This window comes from Pelodiscus sinensis, chromosome 22 (genome assembly GCF_049634645.1).
Source record: "Pelodiscus sinensis isolate JC-2024 chromosome 22, ASM4963464v1, whole genome shotgun sequence".
In the NCBI taxonomy this organism is placed as follows: Eukaryota; Metazoa; Chordata; order Testudines; family Trionychidae; genus Pelodiscus; species Pelodiscus sinensis.
Window position 1 is genome coordinate 2342202 of NC_134732.1, and position 24949 is coordinate 2367150.

General features: G+C 58.5%; 1 protein-coding gene across 5 annotated transcripts in view; it reads right to left on the reverse strand.

The window, feature by feature from the left end:
- Positions 1–24549, reverse strand: part of TOR4A (torsin family 4 member A) — a 39334-nt gene extending 14785 nt beyond the window's left edge. For 2 of the 5 annotated variants that reach the window (XM_075905536.1, XM_075905534.1), the window contains exons 1-2: positions 10828–11005; positions 6958–7060 (exon numbers count right to left, since the gene is read on the reverse strand). The gene's annotated coding sequence lies outside the window, so the exon portion shown is untranslated. Of the gene's footprint in view, positions 1–6957; positions 7061–10827; positions 11006–20236; positions 20436–23440 lie in introns of those variants that run through there. The other 3 variants (XM_075905533.1, XM_075905535.1, XM_075905532.1) reach the window with 3 other exon arrangements.
- Between the last annotated feature and the right edge of the window lie 400 nt (positions 24550–24949).

Consider the following 24949-nt stretch of genomic DNA (forward strand, 5'->3'; position numbering starts at 1 on the left):
AGAAGCTGATGGTGTTCCTAGAATACTCACAAATATTCTCCGAGAGCCACAGTGTTTAAGGCCAAAAGGGAGCAGGGGATAATTGCTCTGACCGCCTGTACCTCACAGACCACCTCACGCCCCTGTCCTAAACTCAGCAGCCAACACGAGGCCCAGGAGACTAGATGATCCTGTACCGCAGTGAACGGGAGGGTGTGACACAGAGGCTCCTTGACAATGGGTCGCCTGTTCCTTGGGAACCTCTCACCTCAGGCTGGACAAACTCAGCACACGTCTCGCAGGGCATTTAGCCATCTAGCCGCTAGCTGGGTGGGCCCTGGCAAGGCGCTAGCCCCCTGTCCTTTGATTACCCTGGATCAGCCTTGTGCTCACCCTTCCCCGTGTGTTAAGGAGGGGGCAGGGCTGGTCCAGGAGTGATCAACAGGAGATCTAGCAAAGCAGACAGGCGGTAGAAGGAAACAGGAGAAGAGCAGCGTGGCTCCCAACTCCTCCAACGGCGCCTGTGTCCAGATGGAGAACCCAGCCACAGATGCCCGGGGGAGTCCTGGGGGGGCCAGTTCCTCTGCTCTCCCCGCGGCTGTGGGGAGCAGAGCCCAGCTCCCAGTCACATCGCTCAGGGCAGCAAAGCAGGCTGGGGCTCGGTCACTGCTTCCTGTGCCTCTCACTGCCACTGAAGAGTGCAGGGATGGGCCTGGCCCTGCTGATACCAGCCCCCGGGAGACCCCTGACCTCTGCCGGGTCCCCCAGAGGCTGAGGCCTGGGGCAGCTGCCTCAAACTGCCCAGTGGATAGGACGGTTCTGAAAACATGAAATGCCTTGTTTGTTTCAGTTTTCGCCAAAACGTTAGCACTGCCTGGGCGACTAACATAGCGAACGTCTGGTAAACGGGCTAGGATCCGAGGCTACAGGAAAGGAACAAGCTAAGAACTCCTTAGCCAAGTCAGCAGGGCCGGATTACACACATCCTAGAATACTTACAGAACTGGCTGAAGAGAGCGCCGCACCATTAGCCATTATCTTTGAGAACAAATGGAGGGCGAGAGACCCCTGAGGACTGGGAAAGGGCAAATATAGTACCTAGCTATAAAAAGGGGACTAAGGACAACCCAGGAAATTATAAACAAGTCAACTTAACTTGGGTACCCAGAAAGATAATGGAGTAAATAATCAAGCAATCAGTTTGCAAACCCCTAGGAAAAAATAAGGTGACAAGTAACAGCCAATGTGGATTTGTCAAGAACAGTCTAATATCCTTCCTTGGCAGAACAGCAAACCTTATGGAGTGGGGGAAGTGGTAGATGTGCTATATCTTGACTTTACTAAGTCTTTTGATACTGTCTCCCATGACCTCATAAATAACTAATGAAACACAGTCTGCATGAACTACTCTATAGTGGGTGCACAGCTGGTTTGAAAAGCTACTCCTAGAGCAGGTATCTATGGCTCACGGTCAAGAAGGACATAACGAATGGGGTCCTACGGGCATCTGATTCTATTCGGTATCTTCAGAATAGCGATTTGGATAACAGCATGGAGCGAAGACTTGTGAAGTTGTGGATGACACCAAGCTGGGAGAGGTCACAAGCATTTTGGAGGGCAGGGTTAGAATTCAAAACAAGCCTACACTGGAGACAGTCTGAAAGGAACAGGATGAAATTGAGGAAGGACACACACACTGCCCTGCCCTGAGGAAGGGATACTCAACTGCACAAACACGGAACCGGAAGTGACTGCCTAGCAAGGAGCCCTAGAGAGACAGGGTTTCAAGCCGCCAAGAGCTCTTCTTCAGGTCAGTTCCTTCGCGTGGGAAGCAGCACTATAAAAGAGGATCTGGGGTAATGATCAATCTAAATGCGAGTCCACAATGTTATACGGCTGCTAAAAAAGTGCCCAGAATTGAACGCAATCCTCCAGCGGAGACATCAGCAGCAGTATAGTAAGCCAGACTCACAAAATAATTCTTGCACTCTATAGCACTGAAAAGGCCTTAGGGCTGTGTCCAGTTCCGAGTGCCACACTTTGGGAAAGATGTGGACAAATTGGAGAAAGTGCAGAGGAGAGCAACGCAAATGGTTCCTGTGTCCCAGAGCTTTACCTATGAGGAAAAATTGAAAAAACCTGGGTTTGTTTAGTCTGGCGAAGAGAAAACTGAGGGAGGCGGGGACATGACAATAGGCTGCAAGGATGTAAAAGTTTGTTATAAAGATGGGGGTGATCAATTGTTCACCTTGAGCACTGACAACAGAACAAAAATGAATGGGTTGAAATTGCAGCCAGGGAGGTTCAGGTTGGACATTAGCAAAAACTTCCCAACTGTCAGGATGGGGAAGGCCAGGAATAAATTGCTTCAAGAGATTGTGAAATCTTCATCCTTGGAGGTGGCAAAGAAGAGGTCAGACAGACACCTGCCAGGGATGGTCCAGGCCTTCCAACCCGACTTGTCGAGGAGTCTATGAAAAACTAACAAGGAGATGCCTGAGGGGACCCTAGTGCGTGTTGTGTGGTCTGACCTGTTCTGTGTCGATAAAGAATTTTTGAAAAGCTTTAAAAAGAATCTTTGACTTCACATTCTTGCTGAGCCAAAGGAGAATTGCAGGGAATTGCAGGGCATGCAACTTACGTCACGAGCGGAAGAAACCCAGCTGTCTCCACAACATTCTTAGTACAGGCTGGAATGGAGCCTTACGTATCGGCTAATTGACTAATCGACTAGTTGATGCATTTTTGCATTGACTATTCAATTAGTCGATAGGGAGCCTCTGCCTAGCGACACCCCCACTGACCCCGTGCGGCGCTGCCACTTTGAAATGTCGCTTGGAGCCCAGTGCTGCATGGATCTCGGCATCAGCTGGGGAGTCCTGAGCGTCACCGCTTTGAAATGCTGGGAGAAGCCTGATATCGGGCAGCACCGCATGGACCAGCTGATCCTAGGCTCTGTGCAGCGCTGCTGCTTTGAAGTGCTCCCCTCTTCTCCCCCCACTTGCTGCCTCTATCTTAAACCCTAGGCCACATGAGAACCCAGCCCACCACCCTACCTTTAGGGCACCCGTTATCCCTCCTTATCCAGCCTTCCTAGCGCTGGAGCTGGGTCCATCAAGGAGGCGACCAGTACTGATGGGGCGGGGGGGGGGGGCGTAGGATTTGAGCCCACCACCCTGCACTCACCCAGGCGGTTGCCCTAGCCCCTAGGCCACTCCAGAACCTAACCCACCCCACTTCCCTAAGCTGAGGACGTCCCTTACCCTGCCTTCCTAGCGCCGGAGCCGGGTCCATCCAGGAGGCGACCGGTACTGGTGGGGAGCGGGCGGGATTTGAACCCATCACCCTGCATTCTATGGGGTGGCCAAGGACATCAGGGGCCATTTTCCAGGCCATCCAAAAATGGAGACATTAGCAATGGTTAATTAGAGACAATTGCCCCGTCCAATGGGGAAGTGGAGACAGTTGGAGATGCACCAATCGCTTTATTCAGCAGAGTGGGTTTTTACGAAGAGATCATATCAGAGAGAGGCGAATTTAGAGCCCCTAATATTTAGTCAACTGAGGAAGAAGTGGGGGGTAAAACCACAAGCCTGTCTCTTACCACCCCTGGAAAAATAGTCTATGGAACGCTCCGCTACGGAACAGCTGGCGATGAGGATGAGTAATTGCCTGAAGTACTGTTTGCTTACAGGGCAGTTCCCCAGGAGTCCGTAAGGTTTGCTGGGTTGGACTTCCTGTATGGAAAACAGGGCAGAGGCTCCCTAGAGCTTCATGGCTGCATTGACGGACGAGTTGGGAGCAAGACACGAGGAGTCGTTCTCACACTCTACTCTGTGCTGATTAGGCCTCAATTGGAGTCTTCTCTCCAGTTCTGGGCACCACATTTCAGGAAAGATGTGGAGAAATTGGAGAGGGCCCAGAAAACAGCAACAAAAATGATGCAAGGCCTCGAAAACATGAGCTGTGAGGGAAGACTGAAAGAATTGGGCTTGCTTGGGAAACGTGAAGACTGAGGGGGGACACGATGGCAGTTTTCAAATACCTAAAAGGGTGTTGCAAGGAGGAGGGAGAAAAATTGTTCTCCTTGATCTCTGGGGATAGGACAGGAAGCAATGGGCTTAAACTGCAGCAAGGGAGGTTTAGGTTGGACATTAGGAAAAAGTTCCTAACTGTCCAGGTGGTTAAACCCTGGAATAAATTGCCTAAGGGGGTGTGTGGAATCTCCATCCCAAGAGATATGTAAGAGCAGGTTGGACAGACACCTGCCAGGGGTGGTCTAGCTGGTACTGAGTCCTGCCATGAGAGCAGGGGACTGGACTCGACGACCTCTCGAGGTCCCTTCCAGTTCTAGGGTTGTGAGAGACTCCTCGGAGGGGAAGGGTTCTGAAGCTGGGGGCCCACCGCAGGATATCTCACCAAGCTCGGAGAGGGTTTCCAATCCAGGATGGACGTGGCACAGCAGAACCCAGGCTTCATGGGAAGAGCAGTGCAGCAGGAATACCTGGGAAAGAGCATTGAGGTGGGAGGCTTGGTACCGATTTTCCTCCCAGCACAAGCTGCAGGTTTCTTGGGGAGGCCCCTTGGGGGCTGTGCAGACAGTTAACGAGGGGGCTTATAAAGCACACAAGCCCATCGCGCAGATTGCACACACACATGGGCTAGGAACTCACCACTCCTGGGAGGCTGCTGGGAATGATCCATCGCCCGAACTGAGGGATTGGGCAACAAAGTGGCAAATGAAATGTAATGTGGATAAGTGTAAAGTAATGCACATCGGGAAAAATAACCCCAACTATACGTACAGTATGATGGGGGCTAATCTGGCTACGACAAATCTGGAAAGAGACCTTGGAGTTATCATGGACAGTTCTCTGAAAACTTCCACACAGTGTGCAGCGGCGGTCAAAAAGGCAAATAGGATGCTAGGAATTATTAAGAAAGGGATAGAAAATAAGACCCAGAATATCTTACTGCCCCTGTATAAAACTATGGTACGCCCACATCTTGAATACTGTGTACAGATGTGGTCTCTTCACCTCAAAAAAGATATTTTGGCCTTGGAAAGGGTTCAGAAAAGGGCAACTAAAATGATTAGGGGTTTGGAACAGGTCCCATATGAGGAGAGGTTAAAGTGACTGGGACTTTTCAGTTTAGAAAAGAGGAGACTGAGGGGGGATATGATAGAGGTCTATAAAATCATGAGTGGTGTGGAGAGGGCGGATAAAGAAAAGTTATTTATTAGTTCCCATAATAGAAGAACTAGAGGACACCAAATGAAATTAATGGGTAGCAGGTTTAAAACTAATAAAAGGAAGATCTTCTTCACACAGCGTGTAGTCAACCTGTGGAACTCCTTGCCAGAGGAGGCTGTGAAGGCTAGGACTATAACAGAGTTTAAAGAGAAGCTAGATAATTTCATGGAGGTTAGGTCCATAAAAGGCTATTAGCCAGGGGATAAAATGGTGTCCTTGGCCTCTGTCTGTCAGAGGCTGGAGAAGGATGGTAGGAGACAAATCGCTTGATCATTGTCTTTGGTCCACCCTCTCTGGGGCACCTGGTGCTGGCCACTGTCGGCAGACAGGACACTGGGCTAGATGGACCTTTGGTCTGACCCAGTCCGGCCGTTCTTGTGTTCTATGTTCTTATGAAGGAGAAGTGGCTCAAAGCCCCTTAGATAGACGTGGCGGTGGAGAGCCAGGCGGGAACGTCCCTGGCAAACACTAGAAGGGGTGAAGGGTTAACCCCCAGGGAGGGGTGAGACATCTGCTGTTGGCGGGGATTAACCTCTCACATCCCCAGGCGTCATGGCCCCAGGAAGAACGGATCTGTAAGATTCTGTGTTGACTACAGAAAACATACTGCTGCCACAGAACCTGCTCCTTGCCTGTGCCAAGGACTCAGACTCCGATGACCTGCTAGACCAGGCATGTCCAAAGTCCGGCCCGCGGGCCAATTGCGGCCTGTGTTCCGATTTAATACGGCCCCCGCTTCCTCCCCCTCTCCTGGCTCCCCGGCGCTCTTTTGAACTGGCGCGCCCAGCGCACCGCTTCCGGCCGCGCCGCCGCCGCCCATGGCCTCCGCGGTCCTAGAGCCTGCTCTGTAGGGCACGTCCGCAGCTCCGCTCCCCTGCTCGGCTGCGGGTTCGCCCTGTCCCCGGGCCGCCGTGAGGCCGGCATGCCCTGCGCTCTCCGCCCGCCTCTGACCCTGCGGGCCCTCCGCCTTGGGGCTGAGAGTGCAGGGACGGCCCTCACGCATGTTCACTTCTTCAAATCTGGCCCTCTTTGAAAAAAGTTTGGACACCCCTGTGCTAGACGTATCGGTGCAAAAGCCCCGAGCTCTTTAGACCTTCCCAGGAGAGCCTGGCAGATCCCTTTAGACCTTCAGACCCGACTGGGGCCTTCATGAATTTGAACGGTGACCATTCTGACAGATCGGTGCAAGAAGCCACATTTCAGAGGCGTATTAACTAGCTGTTTTGTGGCCTACAGGATCTCACCCGCATGTACAGATGCTATCACCATTCTTGGCAGCACTTGGCAAGAGCACAAAAATCATGTGGCTATTCTATGGAAAGACTCGGAGATGCAGGTTTCATGGGCATCGAAGTGCAACACTGGAGCAGCTAACGTGTCTTATTTTGGTCACGGGTCAGGAGACGTAAATTCATCCCGATCCCCTAAAGGCAGAATCTGTTTGCAACTGGCCTAGACCTTAGCTTGGTAGAGGGTCTTAGCGGTGGGCCTGCCCAAAAAGTTCTAGCCAGCCCTGGTTTAACCAAGTGCTGGAGCTAGGAACGGTTGAGTCCAGTGCGGACTGGAGCCAGCTCCGATACAGCCGGAGGAAGCGACCCCACTGCATTCCGAAGCACGCAACCCTGAGCAGCGCTGCACGAAGCGCTGGGGGCAGAGGGCGAGGGTGAGGATGTCGCGCAGGCAGCGACTGTTCCACAGAAGTGCTGGGTGTTAAATCACTCACCGCGGGGTGCGGTTGCACGGGACCAGCGGGGCCAGCTGCGGCACCACGAGATGGAGATTGTGCACAACCATCAAGAGGCAAAGAAAACACAGTCACAGTTGCCCTGTCCAGAAAAGAGAAGAGGGAACTGAGGCCTGCAGGAGAGTCAGCAGCTTGCCCTACAGGTCAATGGCCGGGGGAAGGGAGGGGAATAACGCCGAGGTTCCTTGGCCCTCCCTCCATCCTTTGCACACAGCTATTTTCTCAGGCCTGACAAACTCACTACACCCAACACGCCCCATGGGACAGTCACTGAGTAACGTGTACAGGTAAAGCCCATAACTCATCAGGCTTCACGCCTCAGGCCCTAGCTGCAGATACAGACAGGCGCCTGTTTCAGTGCAACAGCCGGCAGGGAAAGGCACTCAGGCCACTCTCAGAGGAAAACCCTTCCGGAGCAGCCTGCCTTCCACGAGCAATGGGATCCGGGCGCTTGTGACATCAGCCGACTCGGCCGAGGAGTGCGCTCGGCAGAGACGGGCAACGTGGTTCGAAAGCAGTGGCCTGTTGAGAAGTGCAGACCCGGGTTTGCATTTTATGAGTTTGTTTTGTGCTGTGACCAGCTGTTTCCCTCCCTGTCTTGCTCGTAGTTAGTTAACTCTCTATTAGTCACCTAAGAGTAGCTACTCGGGGACAGACCAGCCGTCCGTCTAGGCCCGTGTCCTGTCTGCTGACAGGAGCCAGCGCCTGGAAATCAGAAAGCACAACAGACCACCCCGAGTGATGCATCCTTTGTTGTCTGCTCCCTCCTTCTGGCAGTCGGAGGCGTAGGGACACCTAGAGAATGAGATCATGCCCCACCCATCTTATCTAATAGCCACCGATGCACCCATCCTTCACGAACTTCTGTCATTCCTTTTTTTAGCCCTTTTATAGTGTTGCCTTTCACAGCATCCCCTGGCAAGGAGTTCCACAGGTTGACAATCTAGTCTTGTTTTATTATAAGTGTTGACAAGTGCCGTGCATGTACAGGTAAAACTGGCAGACGAAGGGAGAAGATGGGCCACTCTCAGAGATCTGGAGAGCAGGGGGAGAAGGCCAGGGGACCCCCTGGGATGTGTCGGCCTGGGGCAGGCGCAGCGCTAGAGGCAGTGCACGTGTCAGGGATGGCAGACCCCCGAGATGCAAAATGACGTCTCAAGTTGTCTGCAAGGACTTTGAATCCCAGCCAAGAGAGAGAAACCCCAGTCTGCTGAGCGAGCGGCCCCGGAATCCCTGCCAGGCTGGCTCGTGCGCTGGTTTGAAGAGCAAATGAAACGTTGCCAAGGAGGGTGGTGAGGCCCTGGGCTGGGTTCCCTGGGGAGGGGGTGGAATCTCCATCGCTGGAGGTGTGTAAGTCCCGGCTGGACAGAGCCCTGGCTGGGCTGATTGACTCCATGACGCCTGAGCTCTCTGCCCGCCCTGGGCTTCTAGGATTCTCTGCCGGACGACAGGGCTTTCTGTGGCACCGAAAGTCAGGCTTGCAGTGGATTGGAGGATCCCCCCCCACACACTGAGCCACCTCCCGGCTGTGGAGCAAAGATCCACCAAGAGCGTTTCTGCGGGCGGCCGACGTGCGGTGGGACCCTCCCTCTGGGGAAACGAGCCGCTGCTCCCTTGCCGGCCTGCCTTGCATTTCTGAGCTCTGCAACGTGCAGCAGGAGAACTGGAAAGAAAGCGCCTGGGAAAGGCAGGGGACTTGGCTCCGGCAGGAGGCAGAGCTCTCCAGAAGGAGGAGGAACGGGCCGAGTGCGCAGTCACACACACATCCCCGGCTAGCCCGCCTGTGCCACGCCCTGCCACTGCCCTGACTGCTCCTTCCGAGCTCGGCCGGCGCCCCAGGCACACTTCCCATCTGGATTTCAAAGATGCCAGAGATGCCCCCCCCCCCCCCCGCAGCCCTCGATGAGCTGTTCCGAATGCTCATTCCCCTCCCCATTCGCAGCCGGATGGGAGGGAAGAGCTGGCACACAGCTGGGCCCTGCAGCCGGGCTGCCTGGCACCGGCTGGGCACTGATGGAGCAGGTCTGGGATGCCGCCGCAGGACGTAGCTCACGTATCACTGTGCTCAGTCCCCCCATGACTGCTGCTCCTACAAAGCCATGGGAGAAGGGGGCCGGGGCTGCTCTCCCTCAGGCACTGGAGAGAGGGAGGGAGTGGCCATGCTCCGGCACGGGGGGGGGGGGGGGGGGGCAGCTAGGGTGGATGTTTGCAGGGCTGGGCTGCTTCAGGCGCCCTTAGGAGCCTGCACCCTTGTGATGAAACAACCGTAACCTGATATAACATCCAGGAAAGACCCCAAGTACCGTCCTCTGGCCCGAGGCGGTAAAGCGGGGCCCGAGGAGAGCTGGGCCTGGGGCCCTGTCCTGGAGCCATGGGTGGCAAAGTCTTGTGCTGGAGCTGGGGGTGGCAGGGCAGCGCCTGGGGCTCTGTGCCGGAGCAGGGGGTGGCAGGGCCCTGTGCCAGAGCCGGGGGTGGCAGGGCGGCTGTGCCGGAGCAGGGGGTGGCAGGGCCCTGTGCTGGAGCCGGGGGTGGCAGGGCTCTGTGCTGGAGCCGGGGGTGGCAGGGCCCTGTGCCAGAGCCGGGGGTGGCAGGGCGGCTGTGCCGGAGCAGGGGGTGGCAGGGCCCTGTGCCAGAGCCGGGGGTGGCAGGGCGGCTGTGCCGGAGCAGGGGGTGGCAGGGCCCTGTGCTGGAGCCGGGGGTGGCAGGGCTCTGTGCTGGAGCCGGGGGTGGCAGGGCCCTGTGCCAGAGCCGGGGGTGGCAGGGCGGCTGTGCCGGAGCAGGGGGTGGCAGGGCGGCTGTGCCAGAGCTGGGGGTGGCAGGGCGGCTGTGATGGAGCCGGGGGTGGCAGCGTTGCTGTGATGGAGCTGGGGATGGCAGGGCAGCTGTGATGGAGCTGGGGATGGCAGGGCAGCTGTGCCGGAGCCGGGGGTGGCAGGGCGGCTGTGATGGAGCTGGGGGTGGCAGGGCCCTTTGCCGGGGCCAGGGGTGGAGGGGCCTGTGCCGGGGCCAGGGGTGGAGGGGCCTGTGCCGGAGCCGGGGGTGGAGGGGCCTGTGCCGGAGCCGGGGGTGGAGGGGCCGGTGCCAGAGCCGGGGGTGGAGGGGCCTGTGCCGGGGCCAGGGGTGGAGGGGCCTGTGCCGGAGCCGGGGGTGGAGGGGCCTGTGCCAGGGCCAGGGGTGGAGGGGCCTGTGCCGGAGCCGGAGGTGGAGGGGCCTGTGCCGGGGCCAGGGGTGGAGGGGCCTGTGCCGGAGCCGGGGGTGGAGGGGCCTGTGCCGGAGCCGGGGGTGGAGGGGCCGGTGCCAGAGCCGGGGGTGGAGGGGCCGGTGCCAGAGCCGGGGGTGGAGGGGCCTGTGCCGGGGCCAGGGGTGGAGGGGCCTGTGCCGGAGCCGGGGGTGGAGGGGCCTGTGCCAGGGCCAGGGGTGGAGGGGCCTGTGCCGGAGCCGGGGGTGGAGGGGCCTGTGCCGGGGCCAGGGGTGGAGGGGCCGGTGCCGGAGCCGGGGGTGGAGGGGCCTGTGCCGGAGCCGGGGGTGGAGGGGCCGGTGCCGGAGCCGGGGGTGGTATCAAACTTGAAATATCAAACTTTTCAATGTGGTCTCACGCTACAGGCGGCTCGCGATGCTCGTGAATCAGCCTTTCCAGCTGCTCGGACAAGGGGGGGAGGGGAGGAAAGTGCAGTTCCTCCTTTCTCCTTCCTCCCTCCCTGAGCAGCTGGGATGGGGGGGGGATCCTTCACCTCTTCCTCTCACTCTGGCCCCTTCCCTCCACCTCTCGAATTCTCGGGGAGTTTCTGCAGAGAGGCTGGACGCTCCAGGCGGTACCTGCCCCCACCTAGCCCCCGCGGCTGGACTCACCTCGCAGCGGCCGGCCGGGCTGCATGCCTTCCGCCTCGGCTCCCAGCAGCGCAGAGCTGGGTGACACCAGTGCAGCGCTCAGCTAGTCATCAGGGAAAAGGAAACCGCGACTCCCCCACCCCCACGGTGCGCGCTGAGGGCGGGAGATAAAGTCCCCCTGCCCTTCCTGGAGCGCCGGGGCTGGCCGGCAAAGAATGCAAATCATGCACAAACAAGCCTCCACGGACCCGTTCCTGGAGCGCGCCCCCAGCCGCCGCGGGCTGTGGATGGGCGCAAGGTGCAGCGTCGGCCCTGCCCCGCTCCCCTGGGCTGCTGCAGCGCTTGGCTTCGCGGCCTGGCAGCAGCGCGTTCCCCGAGAGAGAGAGCTGGCAGGAGAGCAGGAGCTGCTACCTGGCCCGGCCACATCCCGCTCGCTGCAGACCACGGGGACCGCACCAGGCCAGCCCCGGGCCTCTCTCGGTGCAGCCTGAACGCACGGGCCGCCCGCTCTCGGGACCACCCCGGCCATGGGCTCGCCTCGCTGCGCGACTGGCCCTTCGCGCCGGCGGGGGCCGATTCTGGGAGCGGGAGCTGGTGCGGGACTCAGCCGCCGGGGATACATGAGCATCGCTCCTCCGGCCCGGGCTGGCCGGCGCTTCCATTGCAGAGGTTCGCGGCGGCAGAGCCTGCGTCGCGTGTTCCCCAGGGTTCCGCAGGGCTCGGGGCTTGCGGGAGTTTGGCTGTTCCTAACCCCCCGCGCGCGGGTGCCGGGCACCGCACTGGCCCATGCGTCACCGCTGCGGTTGGCGGGCGCCTCTCATCCACGGGCCCAGCCGAGCCAGGGCATTCGGGCCCCAGGCACCCCCTGGCTGCTCGGCACCCCGCAAGCCTGGGAACCCTGCACCCTGAGCAAAACCCCAGGGGCAGGAGAATGGCGAGGGGGCGCCCAGGGCTCTGCAGTCCCGGCGGAAGGAGCACCAGCCAGGCGCCGCAGCACAACGCCCCCCGGTGCCTCGGGGACAGCGCACAGGGGAACCGAGGGAGCAGACCGGGAGGGGGGCTGCCCTGGCTCCGAGGAGGGACCATCTAGGGGCGGGTCACCCGGTGGCAGGGCTCACTCTGGAGAAGCTGAAAGGGGCCTAGAAAGGATGTTGCCCTCCCCATGCCCTGCCAGGGTCGCCTCCACCCTGGGCACCTGCCCACTGGCTCCTCGACCCCTAGGGCCGGGAGGGGTCTCCGGAGGTCGCCGCGTCCAGCCCCAGGCGGAGCGGCACCCGGGACCTCCGGCGCTTAGTGCACGAGCCTCTCTCCGCCACTCGGAGGAAACGCTCTCTCTCTCTCTCTCTCTCTCTCTCTCTCTCTCTCTCTCTCTCTGACAGGCCTAAGTGCTGCGCCAGGGGGCAGGGCCCGCCCCACACAGTCTGGGGGCTACACTGTCACCGCTGCTCAGACCCAGGTAAAAGCACTTGTGGGGCGAGGCGCTGCCCATGCTGGAAACGCCCGGGTCAGACCAGGCTCCCCAGAGGAGGCAGACCCTCCCTCCCCCCAGCTGGTGGTTAACACTGCAGTGAGATTCACAAACCAGTCACAAACTGGGCTCTTCATCCCTCCCACTGGCTGAAAAGAAGAACTCCCACAGCCCCTCCCCCTCAGGGCATTCGGGCCCCCGGCTCACAATCTGCAAATAGACGTTATTTCAGACTCTATTTCCTACCCAGAACGTTCCTCCGACCCCCAAAGGCACCACCCCGTGCCCACGGCAACGCTAGCGGGGCGGCTCTTGCCCCAATTACCATACTGCTGCCCCGTCCTTTCCTGTCTAAGAACAAAGGGGGGTTTCAATACAAGAAATGCCCAAGAGAGCTGCTGCATGGTCAAAGCGACCAGCTACAGAGTCCAGGGATCAGGTTCTTGGCAGTGGGGAGCTGGCTGGCTTGTGAAGTCTCTCTGGAGCTCAGCCACAGCTTGGGTGGGCCCGTCAGTCCCTCGTTCAAAGCCTCGCTTCGTGGAGGAGTTACTCCAGAGGTGAGAAGCAGAAACCAAATAAACATGGAGACGATGCAGCTGCCTTTGTATATCTCTGCCATGTGGCTTGACCGGCCTTTGTCCCAAGCACAGGGGCACGGGGAAAGCTCATGGAGTCCCTGTCCACAGGCACGTCCCTTCCTGTGCTACTGACTCACATGCATATAGAATCGTAGAACCCCAGGGCGGGCAGAGACCTCAGGAGGCATCGAGTCCAGCCCCCTGCCCAAAGCAGGACCGACCCAACTCCATCATCCCAGCCAGGGCTCTGTCCAGCCGGGACTTAAACACCTCGAGGGATGGAGATTCCACCCTCCCTAGGGAACCCAGCCCAGGGCTTCCCCACCCGCCTAGGGAAATAGTTTTTCCTAATATCCAACCTAGACCTCCCCACTGTAACTTGCGCCCATTGCGCCTTGTTCTGCCACCTGCCCCCACTGAGAACAGCCCCTCTCCATCCTCTTTGGACCCCCCCTTCAGGAAGTTGCAGGCTGCTCTCAAATCCCCCCTCACTCGTCTCTTCTGCAGACTAAACAAACCCAAATCCCTCAGCCTCTCCTCATCGGCCATGTGCTCCAGCCCCCGAGTCATTCTGGTTGTCCTCTGCTGGACCCTCTCCAATGCGTCCACATCCATTCTCCAGGGCTATGTCTACACGGCCCCCGTTTGCACAAAAAATATGCAAATGAGGCGAAGCATGGAATATTGCCGTGCCTCATTTGCATAATTAATGAGGCTCCATTTTTGCGCAAAACCCCCCTTACGGCGATATTCCACGCTTTGCCTCGTTTGCATGTTTTTTGCGTCAAACGGGCAGTGTAGACATAGCCCAGATGTGGCCTCACCAGAGCCGAATAAGGGGGAACAATCACTTCTCTGCATCTGCTGGCGATGCTCCTCCTAACGCAGCCCAATATGCCAGGGTACACTCCACGAGGAGTACAGCTAGTATAGGAATAGGAAGCCTAATCCGAACTAGCTACTCCGTGCCGCGTGTAGCCCCGTGTAGCCGCGCGGCACGGGGTTCGAACTAGCCGGGATTTAAAAATGGCGGCGCCCGGCTTATGCAAATGAAGCCCAGGAAATTCAATCCCGGGCTTCATTTGCAAGTGCGGTATGGCTACATTACCCCGCTAGTTCGAATTAGGAGGGTAGTGTAGACATACCCCCATTCACCTCCTTGGCTACAAGGGCGCCCTGTTGACTCATATCCAGCTTCTCATCCACTGGAATCCCCAGGTCCCTTTCTGCAGAACTGCTGCTTAGCCCGTCGGTCCCCAGTCTGTACCAATGCCTGGGATTCTTCCGTCCCAAGGGCAGGACTCTGCACTTGTCCTTGTTGAACCTCATCAGATTTCTTTTGGCCCAGTCCTCTAATCTGTCCAGGTCACTCTGGACCCTCTCTCTGCCCTCCAGCGTATCCACCTCTCCCCCTAGCTTAGTGTCAGCCGCAAAATTGCAGAGGGTGCAATCCATCCCCTCATCCCGGTCATTAATAAAGTGCTGATCACTGATGCCTTCCACGGCAGAGCTTGTACGAGTCATTTCACTGTAGTAATATTGGTAACTATAATATTACAAAGGTCTTCCACCCAGGGTCACATCCCAAACCTGCTCCTACACAACAGTCACAAAGTGTGATGGAACTAGGATGTCCCCAACTCCACCCTGGCCTCTGGGGGACAGACACGTGCACCACGCCGTGACCTGCCTCAGACTGGTGCTGAGCCACCAGAACATGGTTTTTAGAAAATCACTTAGGTCCTGCTTAGTTTGGTTGTGATGGGGCTCAGCCCTGCTGGTCTGGCTGGAGCTCTCTGCAGGGAAGATTATGGAGTGGCTGAGCTAAATGCAAAGTTGTTACCTTCTCCATTACTCCTCCCACTCCTCCCCCCCCCCCCCCCCCCGCTCGCTTGTTTCAGAAACAGACAAATATTTGGGGCTTTTAATCGTTTTCCTAGCCAGGCTGCTTTCTGCAGCACCACGGGTCTGTCTCCCTGCCCGAGAGCTGCAAGCCCTTTCTACATGCTGCGTGTGCTGAATGGGGTGGAGAAGTGGAGCATACTTCCGTGGTTTGTCTAACGAAGGTCCGTTATCTCTGTGGAGCCCTCGCTCCCAGAGCCTTTCTCGAGGGACTTCCTCATTCTGGCACCCAAAACGCACACGCTGGCTCCAGTCTGCCTTGCCCCACAGAACGCCAGGCCGAGAACCACAAACACAGGGCTTGGCTTAGGCGGGTTCTCAGGATCACAATGAGGCAGCCCTTCCTTTGTTTGCAGCACCGGCTGTGAGCGGCAGCGGAGGGAAGGGACACAAGAAAGCACAAGAAGGAAACACAAACCTCAGGCATGAGCTCAGATAAACAAGGGGCAGAGGGGGAGAGCACGAAACAAAAGGGAGGAAGCGTGAGCCCCTGCCAAGGTGCCTGGAGAGAAGCGAAGGCCACTTCCGGGCACTTGTGAATCCCACCAGGTTCACGACCTCGCTGCACACGCCACCCCGGCGAACAGCCCGAGCATGGGGCAGCTACCGGCTCCCTGAGCCACGGGCCCGGGCAGCAGAGTCCTCCGCCCCTCCCCAGAGGTGGCCGCAATTTGCAGATAAGTTACAGCAGGAAGTGCAGGAGGGGAGCAGCCGGAGGAGCTGCAACTTGTGACGCTGCCGTGCTCGGCCAGGATCTGGGGAGGCCTAGGCCAGGGCGCTGGATGGGGTGGGGTGGGGCCTCCCAGAGCACGTGCTGGCGCAGGCCGAGGAGGGGGCTACCCAGCGGCTGTGCACAAGGCACACTTTGCTGGCTCAGCCTGCAGGCTGCTGCTTCCTGGCTCACGGGGGATTATCCAGAGTGCAAGGGACAGGAGCCCTGCAGGCGCAGGCTCGTTAATACGTGTCTGGGTCACCCCACCTAGGGAAAGGGGCAGGAGGCCCTTTCTAATAGTCCCCGAGCAGCTTCAACTAAGGATGTGAAATGTCGGTTATTGAATAGTCGATTACCTCGTGAATTCTTATCGATTAGGTGACTATTCTATAGTCCACAGGCAGCCCCTGTCCGGGGCGGAGGGGCCTGAGCGTCTGGACCCGGCACGAGCCGGAACTGAGCCAGGCTGCCTGCCTGCCTGGGTCCTACTACACTTGAAATGCAAAGCTGCAGCGGGGGGAGGTCCAGGACCCAGTGCAAACTGGGACTGAGCTGGGTGCTAAACATTTATTGGCGGGGGGGGGGGGGTTTGCATGTCATCTATAGTATTAACCTATACGCTTTTGCTAATCGGTTAATCGACTGCACCATTACATCCCTACTTCCAACCCATGCTATAGTCGCTGGGACCTGCGGAGGCGCAGGTAAATCTAGCAGCAGCAGCCCAGCAGGGGTGAAGCCAGCGAATTGCCACCGTTTTATTGGCCACCTCTGGCCGAAGGAGAAAGGTAGAAGAAATCAATGGACTACTGGGGTACGTCTGGACTACATGGCTCCGTCGACGGAGCCATGTGAAATAGTTTACTTGGCATTGTCAATGAAGCAGGGATTCAAATAACTCCCGCGTCATTAAACTAAAAATGGCCACCGCGCTGTGCCGACGATCAGCTGATCCAGCACAGCGGGACGGTCTAGACGTGGCGCAGTCGACAAGGGAAGCCTTTGTCGACTGCTCCGGTAAACCTCGTTTCACGAGGCATATCCGAGAGGTCGACAAAAGTTTCCCTTGTCGACTGCGCCGCGTCTAGACTCCCGTGCTGTGCTGGATCAGCTGATCGTGGGCACAGCGCGGCGGCCATGTTTATTTTAATGAAGCGGGGATTATTTGAATCCCTGCTTCATTGACAATGCCGAGTAAACTATTTCACATGGCTCCGTCGACAGAGCCATGTAGTCCAGACGTACCCCTGGTCTCAGACTTTTAAAGGGAGATCCAGTAGAAACAATTGCAAGGCACAAGGCTGAACTGCACTGTTTTCACGTGCACCCCACACAATTCCTATCACATGACTTCACGAAGTAGAAGCTGAGTTAAAGAACATAAGGAAGAATGGCACGATTATGAGACTCTCTGAGCCGGCTGCACGGTGCAGATCAATGTGACCCGCTCTACAGAAAACCAGGAATGTATGGGTATTTGCTGCCTACACCAGTTGAATTTTTGGGATAGGAAACCAAAGATGAAATCAAGCCTAGTCCTCAGAAAGGAAAAGCAACTAGAGAAGTGAACGCTCCAGAACCAAAGAGACAAACTGGGGATCACAAATTGTCTTTGACACCTGCAGGCCTTTGTACAATGAGAAAACCCCTGGAGGGACCATTTACAGCCCAGTCCCCGCTGACTCTGGGGACCAAAGCAGGAGGTTGATTTTAAAAAGCTACAACTAAACTATTTCAGCTCCTCCCGTTTTAAAGCTCTGTGTTGTAAACAAACTCAGGAACCCGTGTGGATGCCAGTAACTGCGGCTTTCATCATATTCTGTTCCAGGCGTGAGCCAGCAAGGGTTAAGCAACCAGCAGATTGTGAGACTTGAGAACAACCCCCAAAGACATATTAGAAGAGTATTGAAATGGCAAACAGGGCAAAGCCACGTTAAATAGACTACAGCCCTGCATACGTAGGCATGTAGGGTTAGCGAATCGGAAGTAGGGCCTGACTGTATTTGTCTCTGTTTATCTACATCTCGTTAGAAGGGGATCTAATTAGCTTGTAGATGCTGAACGATGACTCCTGACTATGTTTCATTCCTATACTCTATTGACTCAAAAGGGGGAATTAACATTTACATGGAACTTGAGGGGTAATAAGATCATTGTCTTTATTTCTCTGTGAAGTTCGTGGTAAACTGCCTATGAGCTGCTTGAATGGTTAATAGCCGCATGCTAATCAATTCAACTAGTTATCAGTGTGCACCACCTAGAAAATTGAGACTTGTCTTAAAGCAACAACAGACATTACCCTTCTTCACCCCAGGAATGCCTGCTGTGACCCCGTGCTGCCGAGGAGGTTACCAACTGAACTTCTGCTATACAGGAACTTTCGGGCCCAAGCTTTACTGTCTCAGAAGCCTAAGGCTCCGTCTACACTACAGACCCTGCAGCGGCACAGCCGTGCAACGCAGCCAAAAGAGCTCTCTCCTCTCTCTCTGTCAGCAGCAGTACACCACCCCCACGCGGCCATAGCTGCACAGGCAGGACGCCGCAGGGAGGCACAGCTTTCAGCGAAACTTGTGGGCAATGGTCCCTCGTTTTCTTCAGCTGGACGGCTACTTGCTATGTAAAGGCAGCTGCACCCCCTAGTGCTGATCCGTGGGATGTTCTGGCCTCCTGCTGGCTAGTTCCAGCCACTCCTCAGATTCCCCCCGAAAAAGAAGCCCAGCACCTTAGTAATGTCTCCTCCCCGTAACAAAGCTAATCCGCTGCCGTTTCCCTGCCGACCAGCTCAGCAAAAGCTCCAGCACCGTCGCCAACACTCGGGAGTCAGGCTGCAAAATGGTTTTTGGGCCCCTGCGGCAAATCTAAAATGAGGGGGGGACCCCCCCACACACTCCTGTCGCCCCCCCCCCCCCCCTCCTGTCCAATCGAATCGCCACGGCCACTAAAGCAAGTGAGAGATACTCAGCTCCAGCGGCTCGGGCTCTCGGAGGAACTTGGATGCTGAAGCTAGACAGATGCAGGTGAGGCAGAAGGGTTGGTTGTTCAACGGAGAGGGGGAATTAACCCGTGAACAACTGACCCAGTCCCGCCCTCGGCCCCACAGCAATGACTGCGGCAGCATCAGCCCCGGGGACGTTTCAATGTTCGTCTCCTGGTGAAGCAGGCGGCGAGCTCACAGCCCGGGGACCATGGCCCGGGTGACAAACGCCTCCAGCGTGGAGCCTGCAGGAGCCAGTGGCTCTGACTGCTGGAGAGGGAATGGAAGGGGGAGGCCGAGCACCGAAGCAGCAAAAGAAACACTGGTGTGTAGGTGTGGCAGGGCGGCAGGACCCTGCACTGCAGCCAAGAGAGTGCACCTGGCCGCGGGGGCAGGGCAGACCCCACCCCAGCAGCCTTGCTGGGCAGGCGCACGAACGGGCCCGGGGATAAACGCCAGGGGAAGCAGGCAGTCGGGGGAGGTAGCCCAAGGGGAAGGACTGAGATCCTGAGCGGTCCCAGAAGCCAGACCTGCCATCCCCGCTACCGCTGGAGCAAGGCCTGCTGCAAGCCAAAGCACAGACCCCAGGACATCGCCTCGGCCAGGGGAGAGGTAGGAAGCAGCCCTGGGCGGCGGAAGGACCTCCGGGCGGTCGGCGTGTTCCGGCAGGCATCCCCACCAACCAGGCAGTGGGTACTGACACTGCCAATAGGGCCTGCGCTGGGACCCAGAGGAGCGGGAGGGCCCGGGTCCCCCTACCTCCCCCAAAACCCCCGTAATCCAGCATCCAAGCTGGTGAAAAAGGCTTGACTATATGGACTAGGCCAGAGGGCTGTATTCCCCCGGATAGAGGGGCACTAAACTATATGGACTAGGCTGGAGGGCCGTATTCCCCCGGATAGAGGGGCACTAAACTATATGGACTAGGCTGGAGGGCTGTATTTCCCCTGATAGAGGGGCACTAAACTATATGGACTAGGCTGGAGGGCTGTATTCCCCCGGATAGAGGGGCACTAAACTATATGGACTAGGCTGGAGGGCTGTATTTCCCCTGATAGAGGGGCACTAAACTATATGGACTAGGCTGGAGGGCTACACTAGGCCAAAATCAGTAATCACGCAGGGCCTGGTGTATCCGGGCTACCCCAGAGCCACACAGCGCTGCCGCCTGACAAGAAAGGCGCTTAGACAGACATGGGAGGCTGCCAACATGCACCCATGACCACCCGCGGCAGTGTTTCCATCCCACGAGGCGCTGGGACCCTCACCCAGAGTTCCAGGCTGCGGCAGGGACCGTGGGGTAGCTCCCCCAGGGCACCGCACCTTGTGACAACGCAACCCCAGCAGTGGGGGTGTACTCCGGCCACCACAGCCACCGAGCGGGGACCTGCGACATCCGCTGCTCAAAGCCAAAGGAACCCGGCTTTGTAGGGTGGACGTGCCCCGTGGGCCAGGCGTTCCGCAGGGTGGGAGCCTCTGAGCCAGCAGGCGCAGGGCAGCTGCAGCCATGATCCCCCAGCCACCGGCAGCGCGGTGGGTATCAGGCAGACATTCCCAACTGCTCCCTGCACTCTGACACTCCCGCCCCGGTGCGTGGGCTCCCTGCAGGAGTTAGTCCAGGCGCAGCTGTAGCTGCTCTTCAGAGACAGAAGAGAGCTGGGGGCACCAAGCTTTCCACTTGCTCCGAGGAGGAGGGAGAGAAATTGTTCCCCTTGCCCTTTGAGGACAGGACAAGGAGCAAGGGGCTTAACCTGCAGCAAGGGAGGTTCAGGTTGGACATTACAAAAAACTCCTACCTGTCAGGATGGTCAAACACTGGAATAAGTTGCCTGGGGAGGTTGTGGAATCTCCATCCCTGCAGATATTGAAGAGCAGGTTGGACAGACGCGGTCAGGGGCGAGCTAGGTACTTGGTCCTGCCGTGAAGGCAGGGGACTGGTCTCGATAGGGTGCCAGGTGTCCGGGATTGAACCCGACAGTCCAGTGTTTGAGCTCTCTGTTCGGGACACAAATTGAGAAAATGGAAATGAGCCAATAGAACTGTCGGGGACCTTGTACATCAGATGGGATGTCGATTGTGAGGTCACGCCAAGTGTGTCCGGTATCTTTGTTGGAACCACCTGGCAACCCTAGGACTGGCTGATTCGATGTTCTCGATGAATCTAGTGCTCTGTGGTTTTGATTCCTAGACGGGCGGCTGGCGCGTTACTGCAGGGCCCTCCCCGGCTGACAGCCCTGGCGAGCAGCTAGGCGTTACTGGGGGGCTTGCATGGCTTGCAGCAGGTTTGGCCTGGGCATGTGGGGAGCTGGAACTCGCTCCAGGGAGTGAGCTGTGTGTCTCTTGGGTTCTCTGGGCGGGTTCGCGGTCGTGAGGCAGGGCCAGGGGGAACCTCTGCCCAGACCGAGGGGGCACAGCGGGGCGGAGGAGGGCTCGCCCCCCAGGAGCAGTGCTCAGGGCTCCTCCGGCCTGCAGTGCAGCAGCCTCAGCAGGCCTTGCACACGGAGAGGGGCAAACGGCTCTTCCCCATCTCGGAGCCAGAGCAGGTTGGAACCGGGCCGGTCCCGCCGAACCGGACCCCAACCTGCCAGGCCGCTTCCCCCAGAGAGCCACTTCCAGCCCTCAACCGGCCCCTGCTGCCCAAGGCCCCGCCAGCGTCACCCGCCCCTCGCGGGGACCTCGCCCAGAGCACGGCTCTGAAGGGACGCGACATTCCCCTGCTCCCACGTTTCCGGCTGGCGGTTTGCACAGTGGCTCTGGGGAGGGGGGGCAGGCTGGGCTATTTACCAGGGGCTGCCTCACAAGCAGATGCTCCCTGGCCTGCTTCCTGCTTGTTTACTCTGGACTGATCCCCTCGCCTGCAGCCCTCCCACCAAATCAACACAGCCCGTGGCGGGGAAGCGGCTGGCGCAGGCAGGACAGGGCTGGGACACGCAGGGCTCCCTGGGAGACGCTGGCTGACCCGCGGCACCCTCCCTGGAGCCGTGGGGGTCCCGTGTGTAATCCCTGCGGCGGTGCCGAGGTCCCTGCTGGCTACACTCGGTGGAACAGCATCAGCGGGAGAAAGCGCTGCCCCCCGACAGCCTCTAGCCTGGGACAGACCCGTTCCTGCAATGCAGCAACCGCCCGGGTTCGCATCCCCAGCCCGCAGGCAGCCGAGGGGAAAGGGAACCGTTCGCTCACCGGAGAGCCCTGCAGCCGGCTCCGTTCCAGAAGGGACGGCTGGGGACTGGGTCTCCCTTCCTCCGGAGTGAACCAGAGCCTGGAAATCAAACCCCCGCTCGCTTCGGGCCGGAGGGCCGGGTTGGGCTCGAGCCAAAGGGAACGGTGGACTCTGATTCTCGGATGCTTTTCACAATTGCTGGGTTCAGGCTGACTCCCCTCAATGCCCCTCCCCCACTTTTCGGAGCTGTCTGAGCCGAGACCCCAGCCTGCCCCAAAGCGGGGGAGCCCTGGATTAGCTCCCAGAGGCCTCGGAGGTTCCTCCTGCATGTAGCTCTCCATGTTCACCCCAAGGGGAAGGGAGACTCGCAGACGGGCCTGGGCCTGCTCTTTAACGCCCCAGGGGAGTTTCTAGCCCCTGCCTGGCTGAGCTCCCCTTTATTCATGGACTAGCACATTTACCCGCTAGGGCCTTAAGGCAGGGGGCTGGGAGTGTGGGGGCGGGGGGCTGCGCTGCCTCTTCCCCTCCTCTCCCACTACCTGGCAGGAAAGGGGGGCTCCGCATCAGGCAGCGTGGGCTCCTGCCAGCTGCTGGCCGCCTGCCCCTCCCCCCCAGTGTTGGGAGGGGGGCACAACCCTTCCCCCCAGCTCTGTAAGGAGCTACAAACGTGCCAGTGTCACGTGGGCCCTTCCTCCCTCCTCGGGGCGGGGGGGGGGGAGACTGGGCTGGGACATTGCCAGGTTCCTTGCTTGCCTGAGGCCCAGTCTCTAGCAGGGTGCCTGTGCCAGCAGGTGCCACATCTTCCCCCACCCCGTCGGTTGGGGTCTGATTCCCAGCCAGGGCCCCCACCAGCATTCCCTCTAATCTTTCCCATCCATGTGCGGGATACATTTTATCCTGCGCACCAAGGCATGTGCGGAAGTGCACCACCAACAGAAACACAGGCTGCTGGCTGTGGGCGCACTGCTAAGCAGCTGGGCGGCCTTTAAATCTTCCCTGGGCAGCTGCCTAGGGGCTCAGCTTACAGGGAACACTGGCCCCCATCCTCATTCGAGGGCCAGCTCCCAGCAGGGCACCTGGCACTCGGAGCCTTTTCCAGTCACTGGCCCTTCCTTCTGCAGCGGGGCGGCTCTGCCCTGAGCCAAGCGCCAGCATCTTCCATGAGAGGCTCTCCCGGCCCCTAAGCCCTGCCCTGGGAGCTCAGGCCCAGGCCAGGGTCCCTCACCGGGGAAGGGGCCCAGCCAATACCTGGACAGTCCCTGGGGCACCCAGCACTAGCAGGGGTGGTGACGCTGCGGGAGGCCGAGCCTGGCTCCGGAGCAGGAAACGGCCCAGCTGGTGTGGGATGACGCAGTCGGGGTCCCCCGTTCCTGCACCCCCATAGCAGCAAGAACCGATTCCTCCAGCAGTAGAATGGAGGGGTTTTATTGATTCTCCAGGGCTCTGTCTAGACTACGTGGCTCCGTCGTTTCACGAGGCAAACCGGAGCGGTCGGCAAAGGCTTCCCTTGTCGACCGCGCCGCGTCTAGGCTGCCGCGCTGGGCCGGACCAGCTGATCGTCGGCCCAGCGCGGCGGCCATGTTTATTTTAATGAAGCGGGGATTATTTAAATCCCCGCTGCTTTGACAAAGCCGAATAAACTATTTGACATGGCTCCGTCGATGGAGCCTAGACATAGCCCAGGATACAGCACAGGCGTGGGGTGATTACAGGATTTGGGGCCAGGATGCCTCAGCCCCCTTGGGTTGGGGTCCATCACCCCCAGCCCCAGTGACCTCAGTCTGTCCCCTCATGGTCCCAGCCCCAGACTGCCCCTTCCCCCAGCGCACACTTCCCTTACCTTGTAGAGCTGGTTTTAGCCCCTGTCCTGGGGCGGTAGGGCACCCCCTGCTGGGCCGTGCTACAGACAGCTGCCGGTGGGGGTCCCCTTCCTTTACCTGGGAATAGAGAGACCGAACACATTTCATTAGCGCCTGGCGGGAACTAAGCATGGCATCCTCCATTAAGTGACTGTCCATCGGGGCCAGGTCAGCGGGGCGCTGGCGGTAGTCACATCGGGCGCCCTGTCAGGATCTCAGAGGGCTCAGCAAAGATTTAGAACAGCAAAACCATTAGCTGTGGGGGGATGCAAGCAAGGCAGCAAAATTATTGCTGGGAGCCGGATTTTGTTGGGCTGGCTCCAAGCTTATTTCCTAGGAATAAGGAGATTGTGCGAAAATCTTCTGCACGGTTTGTTGTGGGACCCGCCACTCTGATAAGGCCCCGTTGGAATGTGGTTGCCAGGGAAACCAGGGTCAAGTTTAACTGTTTGGGCTGAGTTCCCAAGCCTACCTCAAATTTAGGATTTGAGTTGTCAGTTCTCAGCAAGATACCACGGACTGCCTCAGTTTACCCCCACAGGTCCTTCCTCTTGCCTTTAGGGCTCTCTAACCCGCCAGGTTAAATACAATAGTTTCAGGGTTTTTTCATTTACTTTGGAAGCGCCAGGACAGCCCCAGCACTATTATAAATGTTAGAATCGAAACTCCCCACGTAATTTGGCAAAACACCACCCAAGCCCATGATTATAGATGTGACCTCTACTGCCTGGCTGAGCGCCGCAGAGCAACGTGTTGGCATGGTCTCTGCAAGTACCTCAGACGGCCAATCCCGATATGCCTTTGGGCAACGGTCACCAGCTCCTCGATTATTCTCCTGCGGGGCTAGTAAACCCTCCTCTAGGTACTTACTTCTGCCAGTGTGGAAGTGGGGGGAGGTCTCTGTCAGGCACGTCCCTGCCCATCTGGGGCTGTTCCAGGAGCATCCCGCTACTCTGCTCACAAGGGGCCAAGTGGCGTGTGGCTGGTCGCATGCTTGTCATTTGAGGCCCTGAAGAGACCTCGGCAGCCCCTCGGATGCCCCCACGGGGCAGTGGCCCGGCAGCCACGGTGTGAATGGTGGGAGCCGTGCCGAGGGGACAGTACCGCGCCGAGGGGACAGTACCACGCCGAGGCTGAGCAGTGACACCCTGGCCCGGGGTGAAGGGAGGCCCCCGCCAGGCCATGCACAAGCAGGCTCCCCTGGCCAGAGGGTTGGGGGCGGTGGGGACAGGGTCTAGCGCCTGCCTCTGGTGCCCACTCGCTGTGGGGCACTCACCTGACCGATGCTGCGGCCGGAGCTCTGTACCGACTGACCCCCGCCCCCGTAGGCATGTGCTGCTCCGAGAGGCCTGTTCTCCTGCACGGCAGTCGGCACACAACCTGCTTCCTGCGCTGAGACCGTGGGCACTCCCCTAGAGCAGCCCTGTTTCTGTGACTCCCCTGGGGCCCTTCCTCCGGTTGCTTCTTCCTGGAAACGTTCCAAGCCCAGC